The sequence below is a fragment of the Schistocerca serialis genome, chromosome 10 (assembly GCF_023864345.2).
Source record: "Schistocerca serialis cubense isolate TAMUIC-IGC-003099 chromosome 10, iqSchSeri2.2, whole genome shotgun sequence".
NCBI lineage: Eukaryota > Metazoa > Arthropoda > Insecta > Orthoptera > Acrididae > Schistocerca > Schistocerca serialis.
The window spans coordinates 97,562,211-97,586,764 of NC_064647.1; the positions used below are offsets into that span (position 1 = coordinate 97,562,211).

Consider the following 24,554-nt stretch of genomic DNA (forward strand, 5'->3'; position numbering starts at 1 on the left):
GAGAGACGACAGAGAAAGGGTGGGGGGCGAGAGAGACGAGAGAGAAAGGGTGGGGGGCGAGAGAGACGAGAGAGAAAGGATGGGGGGCGAGAGAGACGAGAGAGAAAGGGTGGGGGGGGGCGAGAGAGACGAGAGAGAAAGGGTGGGGGGGGGCGAGAGAGACGAGAGAGAAAGGATGGGGGGCGAGAGAGAAAGGATGGGGGCGAGAGAGAAAGGGTGGGGGCGAGAGAGAAAGGGAGAGCAAGAGAGGAGAGAAAGGGAGAGCAAGAGAGGAGAGAAAGGGAGAGCAAGAGAGGAGAGAAAGGGAGAGCAAGAGAGGAGAGAAAGGGAGAGCAAGAGAGGAGAGAAAGGGAGAGCAAGAGAGGAGCGAAAGGGAGAGCAAGAGAGGAGCGAAAGGGAGAGCAAGAGAGGAGCGAAAGGGAGAGCAAGAGAGGAGCGAAAGGGAGAGCAAGAGAGGAGCGAAAGGGAGAGCAAGAGAGGAGCGAAAGGGAGAGCAAGAGAGGAGCGAAAGGGAGAGCAAGAGAGGAGCGAAAGGGAGAGCAAGAGAGGAGCGAAAGGGAGAGCAAGAGAGGAGAAAGCGAGAGCAAGCAGGGGGAATGAGGGAATGGATGAAAGAGGATAAGGGGAAAGAGGAGAAAGGCAAACAGGAAGGGACGTGAGAACTAAGGGGGCAGAGAGGAAAAGAGGGGAACAAAGAATGGGGAGGGAAGGAGGAAAAGGCGTCAAAGTTTGGGGAAAGGGTGTAATGAAGAGGCTGCGTGAGATAACTTTAGGGGATAATGTCTGTCGATTACTGTTCATATGATGTGGAATTTCTTTGCTATAATATTCGTTTCATGAGGCAAAAGCTTGAACCTTTCTTTTGTAGGTAACAGGGACGGCGCTCTTTTGTCCAGTCTGACCATGTGCTCCAATGATCTCGTGGTAGACCAGAGGTTTGACAGGCTTCTCTTTGCATTGCTGCTTTCTGGTCGTACTAACCTGCCTGACAGAGGCGTTGCTCGGCGCGGACACAGTGGTGGTGACGGCACCGGCCGCCACCGCCACGTTCGCCTTCACCGCCGCGGCGGCCGCAGTCGCAGGCGTCAAAGTCGCCGCCGCGGTAGACGGAGGCGGCGGGGGCGGAGGCGGCCCCGGGCCGGGAGAGGGCACGGGCGGCTGGTGCTGGTGCTGCCCGTCGGCGGAGGAGGACGACGACGAGGCGGAAGAGGCCGTGGGCGGCCCGGTGATGGACGCCGGGGGCGGCGGCTTGGAGTGCGGGCAACACGGTGGCGGGGGCGGAGGCGCGGCAGCTGCGGCGGCGGCAGCTGCAGCGGCCGCGGCGGCGGCGGCAGCGGCGGCACCGGCGCCGAACTGCGCGGGCCGCACCGCGCGGAACGGCGACGGCAGCGGCGGCGGCGGGGGCGGCGCGGCGGGCGCGGGGGCGGCGGGCAGGTACTGCAGCGGCACGCCCAGCGGCAGCACGGGCGGCGGTGCGGCCGCGGGCCGGTACAGCAGCAGCGGGTGCGCGTGCGCGTGCGGGGGCGGCGGCGGCGGGAACACGGGCAGGTACATGGGCAGCATGCCGGGCGCCGGCGCCGCCGCGAACAGCGGCTCCACCGCCGCCGCCGTGATTGGCACGCCGCCCACGAAGTACTGCATCGCCTGCCGGCACGGCCGCGGGCCAACAGTCAAGAGGCGCAGCGCTTCCGCAGTGCGCGCTGCCGCCGCCCACAGTTCCGACTGGCTCCCTCTCTCTCTGCCAGGGAGGCGCCACGCAATACACACGCAGAGATGGCCAGGAAAAGGGCGGCGGTATACAGAGGGAGACAACACCGAAGAGGGCAACCCCGCGGCGAGAATGAAGTACCGTTGGGCAAGACACACACACACACACACACACACACACACACACACACACGCACACTAACCTTCCCTATAACTAAGTCATATGACGGAGGGCAAAATGCCGAGTTTCTACCATTACGCACTATGAGAAGTGCAGCAGACATTTATAGTTTTGCTCGGTTACTGCTTAAATCGAGCACAGATTTGAACAATGAATCACTTCTTGCCTAACTATAAGGGGTGTTCGAAAAGAAACGAGCCGGAGGCATAATTACTGCAACCAAAACCTGCATGTTAAAAGTATTGACCCCGGCTGTTGAGACAGTTGTCCCACTGTGACACAAGGCGGTGAATGGCTCATAAAATTCCCGGGGATGCGATGTGAACCAGTTCCACACGTACAGCTGCTGCTGGACGTCGTCGTCGACGTCCAAGGCGAATCTTTTGCCCTTATGCTGAAGTTCTCCTTTGACCAAGATGGCCCTCTTCTGATTCACTTCCTGCAGCACGGGGCAAGAGTGAATGCAAAGCATTACGCGCAAACCTTGACCACCCTTCGCCAAGCGGTGAAATCAAAACCAGCCAGGCAATCTCATCCGTGGGGTCATTCTGCTCCACGACAACGCAAAGCCTCCCAAGGCCAACAGTCGAGGCACTCCTGCAGAAATTCAAATGGGAAATTCTCGGTCACCCTCCATACACTCCGGGCTTCTCTTCCTGTGATTACACCATTTTTGGTCCCCTTACAAAGGGGTACTGGTTTCTGTAACTGTGCCTCCGGCTCTCTTTTAGTAGTACATCTAATGTAACTTTCCCGAAATTTTCAATATTAGCATTGTACTGACAGTGCTTTCTTTTTAGAAACGTCGGAATTTCAGTTCCTCTGTAAAGGGTGATTTTGTTGCACTGTGAGTCACGCAGCGTCGCATCCATTGGAGAAGAAAACGAAATATCAGTCTGACACGAAGTATTTAGTTTTCTGCTTATACGTCGACAAAACGTGCGAATTGTTTCATTACGCTCTTATAAAAATGATACTCATTTCTATTCACAATGCCCAGTTTTTACATATTAAACGCTTATGTATTATGACTTTTGCGTAACCAGTACAGATATCGAAAAATATGAAGGCGAATTGGTCACGGAGAAAACTTGCACAGCGAGTTAGATTTTTACACTCCGTCGTTTCAATAATCTTCGTCACTGTCGAGTTCTATATCTGAGGACCAACGTATCTTTGCGAGGTGGGTATACGAGGGCCGTTCAGAAAGTAACCTCCGGTTGATTTAAAAAAATACACCAAGTTAAATAAAAATATTTTAATATATACATCTTACAACTACATCTTTGCACTATTTTTCTACATAGTCTCCATAGCGATTGAGGCACTTATCGTATCTCTTCACAAGCTTTGAAATTCCTTCTGCATAAAAATCACCCGCTTGTGCCTGGAGCCAGCCTGTGACCGCATCTTTGAGCTCTTCGTCGTCATCAAACCGCTGTGACCCGAGCCATTTCTTCAAATGCATGAAGAGGTGATAATCACTTGGGGCCAGGTCTGGGCTGTAAGGTGGATGGTTGATAACGTCCCACTTGAAGGACTCAAGAAGGGCCGTTGTTCTGCGAGCAGAGTGAGGACGGGCGTTATCGTGCAAAAAAACGATACCGGAAGTCAGCATACCACGGCGTTTGTTCTGTATAGCCCGTCGTAACTTTTTTATTGTTTCACAGTACACGTCTTGATTAATGGTCGTACCACGTTCCATGAATTCAACCAACAACACCCCTTTGGCATCCCAAAACACGGTTGCCATCAGTTTTCTGGCAGAAAAATCTTGCGAGGCTTTTCTTGCTTTGGTAGGCGAATTTGAATGTGCCCACATCTTTGATTGTTCTTTCGTCTCAGGGTTCACGTACTTAATCCAGGTTTCGTCACCGGTCACGATTCTGTTTAACAATGGTTCTCCTTCATCCTCATAACGTGACAGAAAGTCTAATGCAGAGGCCATTCTTTGAGTTTTGTGGTGGTCGGTAAGAATTTTGGGCACCCATCGTGCACAGAACTTACGGTAACCCAATCTTGCTGTCACTATCTCGTACAAGAGAGTCTTAGAAATCTGTGGAAAACCAGTAGACAACTCCGACATTGAGAAACGTCGATTTTCACGAACTTTTGCATCAACTGTCTGAACGAGTTCGTCAGTCACCAATGATGGTCTACCACTCCTCTCTTCATCATGAACGTTTTCTCGTCCACTTTTAAATAAACGTACCCATTCACAGACAACTCCTTCACTCATAACTCTTGGTCCGTACACGGCACAAAGCTCACGATGAATAGCTGCTGCAGAATATCCTTTGGCTGTAAAAAACCTTATGACAGCACGCACTTCACATTTGGCGGGGTTTTCTATTGCAGCACATATTTCAAACTGCCACAAAAACTAAACTAGCGCAGGTACGACGTTCACTCGACCACGGCTTGATGCCGACTGACCTGTTGAGTGCGTGAACGCACAGATGGCGTCGCTACTCCCCCACAACCCGCACTGTGACCAATCGGAGGTTACTTTCTGAACCGCCCTCGTAGAATGACTTATCATTCAGTTCGTCATATTTAGACACAAATAAATACTAGCAAACAGAACAGCATTCGCGTCTCTTAAGTAACGATATCATTCCTTCAGCTTGCAAATTCTCTGATAATCGCAAAAATAGCGTTCGCAAATTTGTGTTTTTGAAAAACTTTTACCCGTCGAATGAAATCTCACATCCATTTGCATATCTTTCGGCGCCACCAAAATCTGCAGCAGTTTTCGCCATTATAATAAACGAACCTTTACAGGGAATATAACCAGTGCCAAAAAGAAACTGAACAGTGTTCCTGCAAATGGATGCGGACACTAGTCAGCAGACAGAGTTGCGGTCTATAAACGCAGTGTTTTGTGATGCAAAAGAAAGGGGCCCGGAATAGGATGATGCCGACAATGTATCAAGTAACTAAGACACAATATTCGACTGTTAATCTTCAGCCATTACAGCCACAAACGGAATTACTCCTGATTATCGCTGACTTCATACGTATTCTCTCTCAGCGATGTGGTACTATACCATCGCACTGCAGGCCCAGATCATCATGACTGACATTTGCAATGAAAAGATACGGTCTGTAAAATTTAGTTTAAAATCAGTTTTAGTGTTCTTTAAAACACCCTTTTCTACACAAAGTGTATCTCAGTAGAAAAAGGACGTGTAGCATACGCAATAAGCGCGTCCTTTCTTCCGCAGATCCTATATAGCAGCGTGAGGCACCAGCACTTCTTAAAGAAATTTTACTACCTCGGCAGCAAAACAGCCCATGACGGACGGAGCACTGACGACATCAAAAGCAGACTAGCATTGGCAGAAACGGGCATTCCTGGCCAAGAGAAGTTTACTAATATCAAACATAGGTCTTAATTTGAGGAAGAAATATCTGAGAATGTACGCTGGAGCACAGCACTGTATGGTAGTGAAACATGGACTGTGGGAAGAGCGAAACAGGAGAGAATCGAAGAATTTGATATGTGATGCTACAGAAGATGATCGGAAATTGGGTGGCCTGATAAGATAAGGAATCAGGAGACTTTCAGCAGAATCAGCGAGGAAAGGAATACATGCAAAGCATGGAGGAGGAGGAGGAACAGGATGGCAGGACATTTGTTACATCGCGGAATAATTTTCATGGTGTTATAGGGAGCTTTAGCCGGTAAAACTTTTAGAGGAAGACAGAGATTAGAATACACCCAGCAAATAACTGAATACGTAGATTGCGAGTGCTACTCTGGGATGAAGGGGTTGGCAGAGGGTAGCAATTCGTGGCAGGGCGCATCTAACCAGTCACAAGACTGAGGAAAAAAAAAAATTTTCGTTGAGTTTTGTAATATGTCATGTGGTAAGACTAGACTCTTACATGAGCACTGCTTATTTCCGTGAACGCTATGTAACCTGCCTCCAGCCGAGCAAATTCTAAAGTAAATGACAGTACTAATCACGATTTCGATTAGCTTAAGTCATTTATATACTTCATTGTTGTTTTCAAAAATCTACGCTTCCGTGGAATTTTAAATAGTGGCGGTAACTTAAATTTTGGAGGAGGAGGAGGAGGAGAGAAAAAAAGCTATGAAAAGTCTCTGCGAAAATCTTCCTATAGGAAATGTGGAATCCGTTGCCCGAGATATTCATCCTGTCGATAAATTCGAAAACATCTAAGCTTAGAGCACAGTACGCTAATGATTATCTACAGGTTGTTGACATCATTGAACTGTAGGCTGGAACCATTAGTGAAGTCAGCCATTTTCAAATCAGAGAACCAACCTTTTTACAACTTGTTTGCAACCAACGGAACAGGCAGTGAGTTGCTTTCGGAAGCACTGTTAGTAAACAATGGTTCTGTTTTTACTACCTGCATTACGATTTGGCAACCCGGACGATCGAGAGGAAAGAAAGCAGACAGGTCAGCAGCAATTTCACATATCTTTGCGCATTTCATTGGAAATAGTCAACTTTGTTACACGGTATCTGCAACAGTGTGTGTCGATAAAATGCTTGAACCTTGGAAGGTGCGGGCTTAGAACGTATATGCCAAACAAAACGGGAAAATATAGCTTGAAAATTCAGTGCTTCACTGATGCACGTCCCAAATTACTTGCATGATGCGGACATTTCGTCCGGGAAAGGCAGCGATGGTTACACACTTTCCAACCATGAGAAAGGTCAGCGTTCAAACAGAGACGGTACTTTTCTGGAAACACGCGGATGAATATTACGCGTAGAAGTGTCTTCTCAACAGAACTAGTGAATGATTTATTTATTTATTTTAAAAGGTTTGAAGACATTTTAAATCATCAGATTACTTATATACCTAAAGACAGATATCACTTATCCTAAAGACGTGGCACTATTCTTTACGGAAGAGGGTAAGAAAAATATAAAACGACAAAAAAAAAAAAAAAAAGAAAATTTCTGTTTCACAAGTATCCAGGAGAAGACTATTTTGTGAAAAACAGCAGGGTATCGCTTGAAATTTTATAGCTCCTGTCTCTACCATTACGAATACCAACATCCTATATTTATATGCAAGACTAATATAACTTTCAACAAGAATATTTCACAATCTGAAAACCAACCGGCCCATTGTGGTTTAGTGCATCGGTGTGAGGAATATTAAAGATTATAAAAGGCTATTTCATAAAAAAAGAGAGTACCATCAACAAACTTCGGAATTCGGCGCAGTTATGATACAAAATTGCAAATTCGCAGTTATTCGTTACCGGATGCGGGACGTATTATCTACTAACAAAAAAGCTGGCAAACAGTGTGCTCTTACGAATGTACTGTGCTGTTTTTGGGGCGCACCTACATTACCGAAAGGTTAACACGTGGCACGGTCATCCGCTCCAAGCTGCGGGCTGTCTATCCAACGGCTTCCAGGGACGAAAAAATCTCTTTTCAGTATCTCGTATAATTACTGGCCGAATTTTAAAATTTAAAATGCTGTCATACTCTGCTCATCTTACGTTAAAGGCTTAACTCAGTAGGGCAAGTATTACAGTTCGCAACTGTGTACCGTAAACGAGTATGTGCCGAGAGAGCGTGACTCAAGGCGCGCAAAAATACCCAAACTATATTCATCCAGTATTTGAAAATAGTAGCGCTCCACCTTTACGAAACTTTTTCTTTGCCGCATCCACAAACTGGTGAAATGAAGAGTGTTTACGTTTACTACATTTTCACTGTTCACGCAGTAACACTTCAACACCAGGCATGACGTTTTAATTTATTATTTCTTTACTGCTACCTCTCTTCACAACACATTTTGAAGACAGAATCCACATACACTACTGAAGGTACTTGCAAAATTTATATCATTGTACTGCATACAGTACAGGAGACATGACGCAATAAACACTGAGATGCATGAAAAACTAGACTATAATCGTCTAGTATTTCATAACGAGAGCACTTAGCGACTTCCAACGAACTCTGAACAAAATTTCAAACCTTTTCTGAAAATTTTCTCACTTAAATGCTTAACTTCAGAAATTTATCACATTAACTCATCTGCAATCAGACGTTTGGAGCTGTTTTCTGAATGGGACTTCGATTCTTTAAAGACTGACTGGTTTACTGGTTGGTGAATAAGTTGCCAAGTGCCGTTCCTTTGAGGAAACCCTACGGAAGGCAAAAGCTGGGAAGTATCCTGTAATTTAAGCCTGGATTCTTACCTTTGTGCACTATAAAAGGGTGAGCTGAGGTATACCTCTAACTACGTACACACTCTGTAAACATTTGAAGTTCACAGCAGAGTGTACTTCCCATTGTCCCAGTTGTTAGGTCTTCATACTGCTCCATCCAAGACTGCAGCATGGGAGGAATGAATGCGTAAATATCTACGTGTACTGCATTTTGTCTATTCGAACCCTGCGGGGGCGGTGCACAGGGGCTTTAGTATGCTCTTACATCCATCATTTAAAGCTGGTTACTGTTCATAAGTAGGCTTTTTCACGAGATTCTGCGTGTATCTTCAAGCGCCTGACAATTCAGTTTCTTCTCAGCATCTCCGTGACACAGTCTCTCAGGTAAAACACACCTGTGACCATCCCGTGCTGCACTTGTCTGTAGTCCCTTGTTAGTCCTGTTTGGTACGGGTCCCACACACACGAGCAGTAGTCTATGGTGGGTCGCAAGAGGGTTTTGTAAGGAATTTCTTTTTTTAGACTGTATTTCCCTAGTATTCCACTAGTGAACCGAAGTCTGCCACCTGCCTTACCTACGACTGAGCCAATGTGATCTTTCAATTTCATATCCGTAAAAACTGTTATTCACACGTATTTGTATGAGATGACCGATTCCAATATCGTGACTTGATATTTTCCGATTTGTGAAATGTACAGTTTCAGTTATCAATATTTAAAATAAGTAGACAATCCTTGCACCTCTTTGAAATCTTACCAAGATCCGACTGAATATTTGTATAGCTATTTTCTGACAGTACTTCATTACAGGCAACCGTAGAAATCCGCGAAAAGTCTATGGTTACTATTAATGTTGTCTGCAAGGGCTTTATACAACACGAACAGCCAAGTGTCCAAACCCAATTCCCCGAAACGCACAGGCCGTTAAATACACCTGACAATCACTCTCCATCCAAGATAATATGCTGCGTCCTCCCTATCAAAAAATCCTCAATTCAGTTACAAATTTCACTTTATATTCCATAAGAGAGTACTTACGACAATAAAAGTACGAGTGGTACTGAGTCAAACTTTATCGGAAATAAAGAAATGATGCATCTGACTGACTGCCTTGATCCGTGGTTTTTAGCGTGTCCCGATCGAGAAGTCCGAGTTTTTTGAATCCACGCTGGCTGCATGGAGGTCATTCCGTTCGAGATACCTCATTACGTTTGAGCTCTCGCAAAATAATCCACAGGCACTATTCCGCTCAGAATGCACTCTCCATTGAAGGCGCACAATATCGCCAGCTTCTATCAAATGGCTCTGAGCACTATGGGACTTAACATCTCAGATCATCAGTCCCCTAGAACTTAGAACTACTTAAACCTAACTAACCTAAGGACATCACACACATCCATGCCCGAGGCAGGATTCGAACCTGCGACCGTAGCAGTCGCGCGGTTCCGGACTGAAGCACCTAGAACCGCTCGGCCACCGCGGCCGGCCAGCTTCTATCGTCAATGGGTTCATGAAGTGCTACGTATCCAATATCCTGGATGGCAGCGAGGACAACGCTCTTTGGAAGTGTGTGCCGAAAACACTGAATTTGTGAAACAAATTCTATACAGTACAGTTAACGGAGACATCTATAAGTACTATGATTAGGAGGCTGGTAATTTTGTGTAACTTGTTTACATAGCAACATAAAACAACGTGATTAGGAGTGACCATACTGTGAACAGTTTATGCAAATAGGTAACGAGAGTGTTTTTTCCACCGAGTTTCTCTGTCCCCCACCCCCAACCTCTCCCCACAAAATTAAGTGTGCGGCTTATATTACGGCCAATACGATATATTTATTAGAATTATACTCTGTCTTTCTACAGAGACTATCACTAGGCAATGTGTGCTATCCACAGCTGGTCTACATGAAAAATTTCAAAATATTAACAGTGGATTCCTCCTCAGGGGACACCGCCTTAACGTAGCACTGTCCATGAGAGCGAGGAGGTTTGCGTGCTCTGGATCCGGAGGGCTTTGCCGGCGGTAGCGTAGCTACCAGCAGGGTCACCCATGCAGGACAGGCAGAAGGGGAAACAAAGTGTGTCCCACAACGTCCTACCGATAACCTGTCTCCTGTCCTATCCTATCACAAGCCCATCCTTTTTCCTTATCATTCTCAATTTTTTACAACATAGGGCAGGGAGGGCTCTAGAGGCATGGTGAAGTCAGTCGCCCTAAGAGCGTAAACCCGATACAAATCCAGGCCCTCCAAGTTGGGGGTTGATCATGGATCTAACAACCCCATATCGGAAAAAACATATTGTTACGAAACTCAAAGATAGGAATAGCCGGACTGATCATACTGATGAACGACCCATGCAAGGAAAAGGACACCGTAAACCGAGAAATGATATATACTTTGCTACTTGGAATGTAAGAACTTTGAACAAACCAGGAGCTCTACATGGACTCAAATAAGGAATGGAGAAATACCGTATAGGAGTAGCAGCAATTCATGAGGTCAGATGGAAAGGGGGTGGTATAATAAGAAGTGGTAATTACACAATTATGTAAAGTGGAGGAGACAGTGGTATAGTAGGTGGTACTGGCTTTCTTGTAGACAATAAGTATAAAGCAGCAGTCATAAATTTTAACCCTATAAATGAAAGGATGTGTACTTTGAGAATGAAGGCTCGCGTCTTCAACATCACTCTAGTATGTGTGTATGCACCCACAGAAGACGATGAGGATGAAGTGAAAGATGAGTTTTATGGGCTGGAACAGGAATTAGAAGGCATACCGAGGAATGATGTAAAGATAGTGATAGGTAACTTCAATGCAAAAGTGAGAAAAGAAGAAACCTTTAGAGAAACAGTAGGAAATGAAAGCCTGCATGAGGTGTCGAATAAAAATGGACAAAGACTTACAGACTTTGCCATGGGCAATGCAATGGTAATGAAGAGTACACGGCTCCAAAGAAAGAACATAGGAAAGCTACATGGCGCTCGCCAGATAGCACTACTTTTAATCAAATTGACGATGTGGTAATCAACAGGGGACATGCGTCTGACATCCTTGAAGTTGATATCTGCAGGAGGGCTGACTGCGTTTCGGATCATTATATGGTAAAAGTGAAATGCAGACAACGCACAGCCGTCTATAGATCCAGAGAGAAGAGAAAAGCTCCGCGAAGATAAAATGTTTCAAAACTGAAAGAGAAGGGAGTATCCGAAAAGTGTGAGCCTAACAAAGCCAAGCTCTGGAAAGCATTGAAGGGAAGTGGAGTATGATTAAAGAAGCTCTTCAAGAAACTGCAGAAGAAGTCTTAGGTTTAGAAAAAAGGGTGAGAAGGGCAGGATGGTAAGATGAAGATTGTAAAAAGGCAGTGGAAGAGAGAAATGAGGCAAGGAAGAAAATGATAAATAGGACAACAAGATCTAATACACAAGAATTCACGAAGAAAAGGAAAAGAGGCAGATAGGATTTGCAGAGGAAAGAAGCGAGAATTAGAGAGGAGATGGATTACGGAGCTAGAAGAAGAATGCAATGATCAAGAAGTAAGAAAATTCTACAAGAGAGTTCAGGAACTGAAGAAAGGCTTCCAACAACGTACGGTATGCTGCAGAGATAAAGAAGGAAATTTTATAGGAGGAGAAGAACAGATTGTAGACCGATGGGCCGAATATTTCAGTAAGCTACTGAATGTCACTACAGAAAGAGAAGTTCTGGAAGAAAATGAAACAAGTCACCAACTGTGGCAGAATGTTAGTCAGGATGAAAGACCTGTACCTATACCAACAATAGAGGAAGTTAGGAAATCAATTAAAAGTCTAAGGAATAATAAGGCTCCAGGCAACGATAACATTTCTGCAGAGATGATCAAGGGTGGAGATGAGCATCTAACAAGATTGGTACATCAGCTGATGGTGGAAATATGGGAAAAGGAAGAGATGCTAGACCAGTAGAACATGGCCATTATATGCTCGATTCATAAGAAGGACAAAGCAAACACTGAAAATTATCGCGGTATTGCTTTACTCAGCGTGGTGTACAAAGTATTAGCCAAAGCCATTGCTATGAGACTCACACCAATTACAGAAGAAATACTTGGATACTACCAGTGCGGTTTTCGAAGGGGCAGATCAACAACAGACCAGATGTTTAAACAGCCCTATGATAGTGTTAAAAGGAAAAAGCTGTATGACACCCTAATGGAATGGGATTCCCAAGTAAACTTATCAGACAAAATGCCAGGTAAAAGTAGAAGGAAAACATTCTAAAGAATTTCAGGGTAACCAAGGGTTAAGACAGGGTTATCCACGCTAATCTTCAACATAGTGTTGGAAAGTGTGATGCGAAGGGTGGAGTGGATAACCGAGGTGGCACTCTGTTTAACCGTATGCACCAATATCTAGCTTATGCCAATGATGTGTGTATGCTGTCTAGAAGTTTGAAAGAAATGGAAGAAGGATATGGCAGACTGGAAAAGGAGGCAGAACAGTTGGGACTTAGAGTAAACAGCACAAAAACACAGAGTCTCTTTGCTTCCACGAAAAATGCTGTTGTTAAAGAGAAATATAATAAGTTGAATAGAAGCAACTATGAGAGACGTGAGAAGTTCCAATACCTGGGAGTGCTGGTTACCGAGGACAGCAGAATAAGACAAGAAATAAAATCTAGGTTTGCTGCAGGAAATAGGGCTTACTGGGTCCTGATCAAGATGCTTCAGTCACGTAGCCTGAGCAGAAAATCGAAGGTGACTGTCTATGAACAGTGGTAATGTACGGCTCAGAAACATTGACAATGACTAACAGAAGAAGAGCTCTTGAGAAGATGGGAGGGGAAAATATTAAGAAAGATTTTTGCTGTATAGATATCCTGACTTGGTGGCTGAAATTAAGTGTAACAGATAAAGATGGCTGAGCCATGTAGTGCGAATGACAGAGGATCGAGCTGTAAAAAAGAGATATAGGAAATACAGGTGGCAATAGGAGCAAAGGGAGACCCCCGGAAACGATGGCTGCAGAATGTGGAAAATGATTTGAGAAAGATTGGCGTCAGGAGATGGAGGAAACGAGCAGAAAACCGTCAGGGCTGGGCTGTGATCATCAGAGGGGCCAAGGCCCTGCATGGGCTTTAGTGCCAAGGAGTAAGTAACAGTGAATTACTTTGATGCGTTACTGTATTCCACACTCATTTCTCTTTTAAAAGTTTCTAAGCGATAGCAGTAATTTTTTATTTTAAACTAACGTAGCGCCCGCTGCTTCACTCACATAGACTGTACGGTCTGCACAGATTTTTGTTTTTCTTTGTCCAAATATTATGTTCCTCACAAATGGCAACAACTTCTAAACTTTTCACCCTGATTAAGGCCATAGAAGCATGGCCTTTTTCGAATGTAATTCTGCCCAAGAAACGATTCTGGTTTTTGGTAGTCATGCCTTTCGCGTTCTTGTGGTGATATTTCCATAGAAACCTTCATCCACTTTGTTTCTTCGGTCTAACAGAAATTTAATACCAATTCCTATATATTTAGGACTAAACTTTTTTTATATAACGAAATATTTTACTAAAGATTTTCATCTCTTATTTCACTCCCTTAGGGACAGAATTTCAAGAAACAGTGAAAAACACATTTCTTCATTTCTAACAGAGAAGCCAAATACAAATTTTCATAGATTTAGCTTCAAAAATGCTTGCATAATTAAGTATTTCCGTAAAAACTTTCAACCACCTATTTCACCCCCATAGGAGTTGAACTTCCAAAAACACTAAAACACGTATTTCTTTATTTGTAACTGAGAAGTCTAATAGTAATTATCGTAGATAAAACACTACAGCAGTTCTTTCATAATGATTTATTTTTTTAAAAAAACTTACACTATTTCATCCCAATTGGGGTCAAATTTTCAAAAACGCTGAAGAACCTATTTCTTTATTTCCTACCGACAAACGTAAATATCAATTTTCGTACGTCTATCTTGACTGCCTTAATAGCGACATATTTTCAAAAAAACTGCCATTCTCTATTTCATCCCCTTAGGGGTGCAATTTCGTAAAATCCCTTCTTATACGACGGTTACGTAATAAGATCAACAACCTCTTCAAATTTCAAATATATATCCTCAGCGGTTTCGGCTGGGCGAAGATGAGTCATATATTCCCACTAACGTTTGGGAGAGACCTATCCAGTAGAGGTGGTGTTTTTCACTAGGAGCCTTAATGGGACACCACTTAGCCTGTAAAGTGTTACTGTGAAGGTTTTATAGCGATATAAAACTGTGCTAGTGAACCCAACAACAATTATCATTATTTAATTATCACATTAACTGAAAATGGCAAGGAAAAGTTTATCAGACATGGAGGTTCTCTGGATACTTCACTGAAAAGATGAAAGTGATGCTGAAGGAGGAAATGTGGAGGCAATGAAATTAGACGACGATGATTGCAGTGTTGAAGGTAATGTTGAGGAGGATATAACAATCGTCGATGATGAAAATCGCGTTGACAAAATGGAGTCCCTTGAAAATCGTGAGACTAGAGAAGCTATTAAAAGAAGAAGCGTTGACATGGCTGGTTTTCTCAGGATGGTAGAATCATAACTCCAAATATCAGTTAGCTGACTGGTAAAACCAGTCATGAATGGAGACGGGGCGGGGCACTGGTTCCCCACCCTCTGGAAACTGGGTTCCAGAAATGTTTTATGGGCATGTGTCGGTAAACGCTTTATTTCCATGTTAGAACTTACTTTGTACAACTCTTTTACACTAATCATGAAAAATACACAGGAAACATATTTTTGTAGTCCTGCCTTCCTCGATTGCGTGTAATATTACGGTATATTGATAATTTTTACTTTATGGACCGTCTGACTACAACTGAATGAAATACAATTTTCGTGCCAAACGCATTTCGCCTTTATTTTCTGCAAGGCATCTTCAGTGGCAGGTTGCGTGGACGATTTTCTACATATTACGCTCCTGTTGCAATTCTGGTGTTGTTCCTCTTCTTATAAATGCCAATTTGCGGTTTTTTTCCCGACATTTCACAGCATTGTTTTGATGCAATGTTTTAGTGTCATAAGTCTGTACACAGGATTTTCATATCCCTGAACACCCCAATGTTTCCGATGTGAAAGTGAAGTGGAAACGTGAAGGGACACCTACAGCACAAAAGCGTACAGGCCGACCTCGTCTGTTGACTAACAGACACCGCCGACAGTTGGAGAGGGTCGTAATGCGTAATAGGCAGACATCTATCCATACCATGACACAGGAATTCCTAACTCCATCACGATCCACTGTTGGTACTATGACAGTTAGGCGGGAGGTGAGAAAACTGATTTCATGGTCGAGCGGCTGTTCATAAGCCACACATCACACTGGTAAATGCCAAACGACGCTTTGCTCGATGTAAGGAGGGTAAACATTGGACGATTGAACAGTGGAGCAAAGTTGTGTGGAGTGACGAATCACGGTACACAATGTGGCGATCCGATAGCAAGGTGTGGGTATGGCGAATGCCCAGTGAACGTCATCTGCCAGCATGTGTAGTGCCAACAGTAAAATTCGTAGGTGATGGTGTTATGGTGTGGTCGTGTTTTTCACTGAGGAGGCTTGCTCTCCTTGTTGTTTTGCGTGAGACTATCACAGCACAGGCCTACATTGATGTTTTAAGCACCTTCTTGCTTCCCACTGTTGAAGAGCAATTCGGGGATGGCGATTGCATCTTATCAACACGATCGAGCACCTGTTCATAATGCACAGCCTGTGGCGTAGTGGTTACACGAGAACAACATCCCTGTAAGAGACTGGTCTGCACTGAGGTCTGACCTTGAATCCTATAGAACACCTTTGGAATGTTTTGGAAGGCCGACTTCGTGCCAGGCCTCACCGACTGACATCGATACCTCTCCTCAGTGCAGCACTCTGTGAAGAATGGGTTGCCAGTCCCCAAGAAACCTTCCAGCACCTGATTGAACGTATGTCTGCGAGAGTGGAAGCCGTCATTGAGGCTAAGGGTGGGCCAACATCATATTTAATTCAATCATAACCGATGGAAGGCGCCACGAACTTTTAAGTCATTTTCAGCCAGGTATCTGGATACTTTTAATCAGATAGTGTAATTCAATCAAAGTAGCGAACAATGGCCTTTCTTAAGTAGATGACAGCAAGGTGAATTTCGCGTATGCGCTTAATTTATCCACCAGAAAGAAACAGCAATGCCTTGTTTGTGGGATATTCAACGACACGGCCTCTATGTACATCTTTATTTCGTGAAATACCTTACATTGTGACGACAGGGAGGATATCTGGCCATCTTATATCACCACCATTCCCAAACCCAGATTAACTTCCCCGGCCCATTGAAGATATGATGTAAAAACTAGGAGGAGGAGGAGGAGAAGAAGAAGATATTCCACAGCCTTTCAACCCGGAGGTTTTAATCGAAGACTTCCACAGGAACATCAAACTTTGCTTTGGGATAGTAATAATAGGTAAAGATGTCAACTTAAAAGGTGTTGCACCTATACAAAACGCACAAGAAAGGCAGGAATATATCGACGGACCTGTCCCAAGCTGTGACTGGAGATAAAGACGAAGAAATAAGTGATTCATTAATGTGGTCGGAATTTGACACAGCACTATATGACCTGAGCTCAAACAAACAGCAGTACTTAATGGAATTTTGCACTTACTGAAATCTGTGGAAGGTATAGGAATTAGCTTATTCGGGTTAGCATGAAAAACCTGGGGAGCGGATTACTAATCACAAACTTTCGGAAAAGCATTTTCATTGTGTGGTCAAAAAAGGCATGTGCGGTAAATAAGAAAACTATCAGACGACCAGTTCGATAACCCACTTTAATAAACTATTACCAAAAATAATATAGCTACGAACAGAAGGAAGTTGAAGATGTACTGGAGGAAAACAGTATGGTTTCAGAAATGGAAACTACACTTGGGAAGCAATAATGACCTAGTCGTTGGTCATGGCAGGCAGAGGGGCAAGTAACGCATTGCGTTATCGAGTATGATCTGCAATACTTCGAACTCTGCAATCAGTCTGCAATTTAGTTTTGTTTGCTTGACATACTGTGCGTGATAAATTAGGCCGCTCCTTTTATCTAGACAGTAGTGACGATGGATGCGAACCTTTGCCGAACAGTGCTAAAATAGAATCGCCAAACTCGTCTGCTCCTTCCTCGAAAACACTATCTTCTAGCTGAGGAACAGAACGGGCGCTAAGACATCCCTTACCCCCTCTCTAATCTCACCGGCACAACACGAATTTTGGCTGCAGTATGCATGGCCAAGTGTCGTACTCAATTACCACAAAACTCCCAGCACTGCTTAATAATCGCAGTGTTGTTGTTGTGGTCTTCAGTCATGAGACTGGTTTCATGCAGCTCTCCATGCTACTCTATCCTGTGCAAGCTTCTTCATCTCCCAGTACCTACTGCATCCTTCTGAATCTGCTTAGTGTATTCATCTCTTTGTCTCCCTCTACGATTTGTATCTTCCACGCTGCCCTCCAATACTAAATTGGCGATCCCTCGATGTCTCAGACCATGTCCTACCAACCGATCCCTTCTTCTAGCCAAGTTGTGCCACAAACTCCTCTTCTCCCCAATTCTATTCAATACCTCCTCATTAGTTATGTGATCTATCCATCTAATCTTCAGAATTCTTCTGTAGCACCACATTTCGAAAGCTTCTATTCTCTTCTTGTCCAAATTATTTATCGTTCACGTTTCACTTCCATACATGGCTACACTCCATACAAATACTTTCAGAAACGCTTTCCTGACATTTAAATCTACACTAGATGTTAACACATTTTTCTTCTTCAGAAACGCATTCCTTGCCATTGCCAGTCTACATTTTATATCCTCTCTACTTCGACCATCATCAGTTATTTTGCTCCCCAAATAGCGAAACTCCTTTACTACTTTAAGTGTCTCATTTCCTAATGTAATTCCCCCAGCATCACCCGACTTAATTCGACTAAATTCCATTATCCTCGTTTTGCTTTTGTTGATGTTCACCTTATACCCTCCTTTCAAGATACTGTCCATTCCGTTCAACCTTCCAAGTCCTTTGCTGTCTCTGACAGAATTACAATGTCATCGGCGAACCTCAAAGCTTTTATTTCTTTTCCATGGATTTTAATTCCTACTCCGAACTTTTCTTTTGTTTCCTTTACTGCTTGCTCAATATACATATTGAATAACACCGGGGATAGGCTACAACCCTGTCTCACTCCCGTCCCAACCACTGCTTCCCTTTCATGTCTCTCGACTCTTATAACTGCCATCTGCTTTCTGTACAAATTGTAAATAGCCTTTCGCTCCCTGTATTCTACCCCTGCCACCTTCAGAATTTCAAAGACAGTATTCCAATCAACATTGTCAAAAGCTTTCTCTAAGTCTACAAATGCTAGGAACGTAGGTTTGCCTTTCCTTAATCTTTCTTCTAAGATAAGTCGTAGGGTCAGTATTGCCTCACGTGTTCCAACAATCGCAGTAGTATAGCTTTTATCCAGGCACAGCCTGGCAGACACCTGAACTACGTCAATTAAGATTTCATTTCGCGGGAATTGATAAGCAAGAGTCATAGGCAAGAGTCAATACCTAATAGCTATGTCAAATCCGCTCCGAGTATGAGGGTGAGTCGTCGTCGTCGTCGTCCACAACCCGTGACCTAACCACCAAACTCCAGATTTTCTTCGACAGGTGCTTTGGGAGCTTAAAAACACTTTCACGAAACATAACAATCGACGCTATGGTTTTGGAAGTCGCCACCGAGTGAGCAATAGAAGAGCTAGAACTGAACGTAGACCTGGAATGGACTAGTCGTGGGACAAGGAACACAGTCAGTATCGACCACAAGAAACCAGGCAGACAATTGAATTACGAATTCTCTAGACTATACAGCTGCAACTTTGGACAACAGCTGACGGAATACATAAACGTGTGGCAAATAACAGTTTTCGGTGGTGGCGGATCTTCACAGAGACACGAGTTTTCTGAGAGAGCTGCAGGGTTTAATCCAGCTATTACAACTGTGAATGAAATTTGCAATTAGTCTATGTTGTAAATAAACCGACGTCAGTTACACACTCCTAATGTTATCCGATTCTGCGTGTGGCAGTAAACCCCCAATTCTTTAAAGAATAAGCTTCAAACGTTTGGTTATAGGGGGAGGCAATGAAAACCAGGTACTCGCCACAACGGGACCATGCAGTCACCACACACGGTAAGACATTTATTCCACTAGGGGACGAGAAGATGAATTCCCGTTTCGTATAATGCGGTCGGCTGCTAACGCATCCACAATCGCACCCACTTTTGTCCACCCTCACCTCACTGAAACAGACGTCGAAACTTTTCTTTCTTCAGGTCGTCCAAGATGTGAAAATATCACGTCGTAATACTCGGGGTGTACGTAGGATGTTGCAATGTTTCCCAACAAAGTATCTGGGGCGTAGACTTCGTTCAACTGGCAGTGTGGCGGCAGGAGTTATCGTGCAACAGGGTGATTCCGTCCGACAGCATTCCTGGGCGTCTTGACTTCATAGCATGTTTCAGTTTCTGCCAGGTGCCCTCATAGCGCTGTTTTGATTGTGGTTCCGTGCTCGACGAGCAGAGAACCCCTGTAATTGAATGAGAACGCATCATGACGTTACCATAACTTGTGTTAACAGCTTTGAATTTCTTTTGCGGGGAACACGTGGGATGTTGCCACGGTTTGCTTTGCCGTTTGCCCACGGTCTGTCGGCATGCTGTCGGACTGAATCATCCTGTTGTGCGGTGATGTGCGCCACCGCACAGCCAATCGGACAAAGGTTACACTTCAGGGATTTGGCTGGAAAACACTGTTACATCCTCCAATACAGCCCGGATCTTTCACTGTGTGATTTTCACCTGAAGAAAGATACGCATGGACCTCGGTCCTCTAGCAGCCGACAGTGTTTTACGAAATAGCAATACTGATCGTCTCGTCTCCAATTTGGATAAATGTCAACGCCTGTGGCGACTACTTTTGAATGGAACCATTCCATGGCCCCGTTGTGGTGGTCGGTTTTATTCGACTGATCCTGATACTTTAGAAATGAATTGTTGTTGTTGTGGTACTCAGTCCTGAGACTGGTTTGATGCAGCCTCCATGCTACTCTATCCTGTGCAAGCTTCTTCATCTCCCAGTACTTACTGCAGCCTACGTCCTTCTGAATCTGCTTAATGTATTCATCTCTTGGTCTCCCTCTACGATTTTTACCCTCCACGCTGCCCTCCAATACTAAATTTGTGATCCCTTGATGCCTCAGAACAGGTCCTACCAACCGTTCCCTTCTTCTAGTCAAGTTGTGCCACAAACTCCTCTTCTCCCCAATCCTATTCAATACTTCCTCATTAGTTACGTGATCTACCTATCTAATCATCAGCATTCTTCTGTAGCACCACATTTCAAAGGCTTCTATTCTCTTCTTGTCCAAACTATTTATCGTCCATGTTTCACTTCCATACATGGCTACACTCCATACAAATACTTTCAGAAACGACTTCCTGACAAATCTATACTCGAAGTTAACAAATTCCTCTTCTTCAGAAACGCTTTCCTTGCCATTGCCAGTCTAGATTTTATATCCTCTCTTCTTTGACAATCATCAGTTATTTTGCTCCCCAAATAGCAAAACTCCTTTACTACTTTAAGTGTCTCATTTCCTAATCTAATTCCCTCAGCATCACCCGGCTTAATTCGACTACATTCCATGATCCTCGTTTTGCTTTTGTTGATGTTCATCTTATATCCTCCTTTCAAGACACTGTCCATTCCGTTCAACAGCTTTTCCAAGTCCTTTGCTGTCTCTGACAGAATTACCATGTCATCGGCGAACCTCAAAGTTTTTATTTTTTCTCCATGGATTTTAATACCTACTCCGAATTTTTTTTTTTTTTTTGTTTCCTTTACTGCTTACTCAATATACATATTGAATAACATCGGGGATAGGCTACAACCCTGTCTCACTCCCTTCCCAACCACTGCTTACCTTTCACGCCCCTCGACTTACTGTGTTAAATATTTGACGTTAGTATGCAAGCGCGAAAAAGTTTACGAAAAGTATGACATTACGCTTAAAGTTTGTTGAAAGTCGTTACTTCCGCTCATTGCGAAACACTAGATGAATGTAGTCTGGTAATTTGCGCTCCATTTTAAGCAAAAGCAAAACATCTTAATGTTTATGACGTCATGTCCTGAACTGTGTGTCGTACAATAACAGTTTTACAAATGGTTCTAATGGCTCTTTTTTAGGGGACTTAACATCTGAGGTCATCAGTCCCCTAGAACTTAGAACTACTTAAACCTAACTAACCTAAGGACATAATACATATCCATGCTCGAGGCAGGATTCGAACCTGCGACCGCAGCAGCCTCGTGGTTCCGGAATGAAGCGCCCAGAACCGCTCGGCCACCGCGGCCAGCGACAATTTTACAGGGACATTAAATGGTATATAGGGATACTGTAGCTGCAAACTATATTGCCAATTGGGCTGGTAGGAAAGAAGTAATAAATTAAAACGGCATGTCTGATGCTTAAGTTTTACTACATGAACAGCGAAAATGTAGTGAGCGATAACATTTTTCCTTTCACTATTTTGTGGGGGGTAACAGCGACAAAAAGTTTCGAGACATTGTTTGTAAAGTTCATTGGAAGTCACTAAGGACTCTCACTCTAAAATAATGGATGAATAAAGTCAGGGTATTTGAACGCCGTCAGTTACGCTGCCTCAAGAGAAACAATTTTTAATACCGGTATTATTGTGTTAAACTTTTAGATTGCTGGGAGGGCCGGCCGCGGTGGCCGAGCGGTTCTAGGCGTTTCAGTCCGGAACCGCTCGACTGCTACGGTCGCAGGTTCGAATCCTGACTCGGGCAGGGATGTGTGTGGTGTCCTTAGGTTAGTTATGTTTAAGTAGTTCTAAGTTCTAGGGGCCTGATGATCTCAGATGTTAAGTCCCATAGTGCTCAGAGCCATTTGAACCATTTGATTTGGGAGGGGACCACACAGCGAGGTCATCTGTCCCATCGGATTAGGTACGGATGGGGAAGGAAGTTGGCCGTCCCCTTTCAAAGTAACCATCCCGGCATTTGCCTGAAGTGATTTAGGGAAATCGCGGAAAATCTATATCACGGTGGCCGGACGCGTGTTTGAACCGTAGTCCTCCCGAATGCGAGTCCAGTCGCTCGGCGTTAAACTTTTAACATAAGAATATACCTCTTAATGAGTAGATTATGACAGTAATTTAAATTTTTAAATTCAATCAACAATTACGCGAAATATTGAAAATCGAATTTTTGATGGCCCTGGAAGCCGTTAGATAGGCAACCTCCAACTGGTATTGGAATAGTCGCTTAGTAAAACATAGGGCGCAAGGCACCTTCATGGTCTGTCAGATACGACGTGTGAACAAAAAATAACGAGCGGGGTTTATCATCTGATTTTCAAAATTCTTCTTTTATCGTGTTGGTACACATGCTCCTGAAGTTAGTTTATATTTTCTGCTGTTTTGAACATTTAGTTTATTGCTGACAGTCGAAAAGGTCGGTGAAAAATCTTCTAGTGCTGCTGACCCTATTTGATAAATCATTATGTATATTCAGACCACCAGATGTCCTGTTACGATTCCTTGGAGGGTATCCGATGTTACTTTCGATTCTACGGAGCAATTGTCGCACAGTATGAGGGTGGTTTGATAGTCTGATAAATTTCCATGAAAGAATTACACTTTTTTTTGCGCCTTCGTAGTTGGTAAGTTAGTTATTCCAAGGATCGTACAAAGAGTTTCAATACTGTACAGTGTGCAGTTCACTGTTGACGGCCGTCTGAATTGGTCAGTGTGTCGACTGCAGTTTCGTGCTTTTAATAAATTTTATTTGAAGGGCTTGACTCCCAAACAAATCAAAACATAATTGGATGGAATCACGCGGACTCTGGACCATGATTGATGGCCACTTACAATGAATTTATACATGGTCGGACAAACAAAGAAGATGTAGAGCGCTCCGGCCATCCAACTGAGGTCACTACAAAGGAAACCATCGACAAAATCGATGATACGGTAATGCAAAGTCGCCGAATAAAAATTCATGAGACTGCTGCGACTGAAGGCATCACAACTGAGCAAGTGCATAATATCCTGCACGGAGAATTGGCTATGAAGAAGCTGAGTGCAAGATGGGTACCGCGATTGCTCGCAGCTGACCAGAAGTGCACCTGGCACAACGTTTTAACATAATCTCTGGCGAAGCTTAATCGCTATCCGTAAGATTTTTTGCAGCGATTTGTGACTGTTGATGAACCCTGCATCCATCATTACTCACAAGAGTAAAAACAATGGACAAAGGCTGGCAGAAGTACATCGAAGGAGGCAAAGATTATTTTCACAGATGGTAAGGTGATGGCCACTGTTTTTGGGATTCCCAAGGAACAATCTCCGTAGATTACTTGGAAAAGGCAGAACCATAACTGAGCCCTGTTATGTTCATTGTAGGATCGCTTGAAACTTGCTTCGGTTGACAAAAGACCAAGGTGTTCTTTGGCCAGGTAATGCACCATCCCACACATCAGCGATAATAATGGCGAAAGTGCATGAACTGGGCTTTTAGTTGGTTGCTCATCCACGTTATTCACCAGACTTGGCCAAAAGTGACTTCTTACTGTTACCTAAAACTTGGGCCTGCTGGGAAGAAATTTTCATCAAATCAGGAAGTGACAACTGCAATCACTGAGTATTTTGTAGAATTTCGATAGCTTGACCAAGCGTATATCCCTCAAAGACGACTGTCGAGAGGTAAGGTCAGTTGTTTTTAAAACCTGTTTTTCTTGCTTTTTACCCACGCAATCCTCGTATAGCGTACTGGGTTCTATTAGTAGTTCTAGTACAGCCTCGATTATTTAAAGAATCAACTCCCTCGTATAAAACAGCTTAAATTGTCTGATTACAAATTAGTTACTGTTTTAAATATTTTACATTAAGCATTTAAGCGAGAAAAAGTTTATAAAAGGACTCAAACTAAGCTTACGGTTTTTTTTTAAGTCGCTACGTGCTCTCATGATGAAAATGGTTGAATATACTCTGGGTCGCCGGCCAGAGTGGCCGAACGGTTCTAGGCGCTTCAGTCTGGAACCGCGCGACCGCTACGGTCGCAGGTTCGAATCCTGCCTCGGGCATGGATGTGTGTGATGTCCTTAGGTTAGTTAGGTTTAAGTAGTTCTTAGGGGACTGATGAACTCAGATGTTAAGTCCCATAGTGCTCAGAGCCATTTGAACCATTTACTCTGGGTCTGGGTTTTTCACGCACCTCAATGACATTAAATTTTCTGAACTGTGTGTCGTATGATGATATACTTTTGACCGTTCATTCAGTGTACATGTAGATATTGTCTGCGAAGTGAGTTCCGAACAGACTTAGTAATAAAGATGTAATAAATTTAAAAAGTAAT

General features: G+C 43.8%; 1 protein-coding gene across 1 annotated transcript in view; it reads right to left on the reverse strand.

Annotated features, from left to right (window-relative positions):
• Nucleotides 1-1,246, reverse strand: part of LOC126424933 (basic proline-rich protein-like) — a 114,994-nt gene extending 113,748 nt beyond the window's left edge. The window contains exon 1 of the mRNA XM_050087780.1: nucleotides 982-1,246. The gene's annotated coding sequence lies outside the window, so the exon portion shown is untranslated. The remainder of the gene's footprint in view (nucleotides 1-981) is intronic.
• Between the last annotated feature and the right edge of the window lie 23,308 nt (nucleotides 1,247-24,554).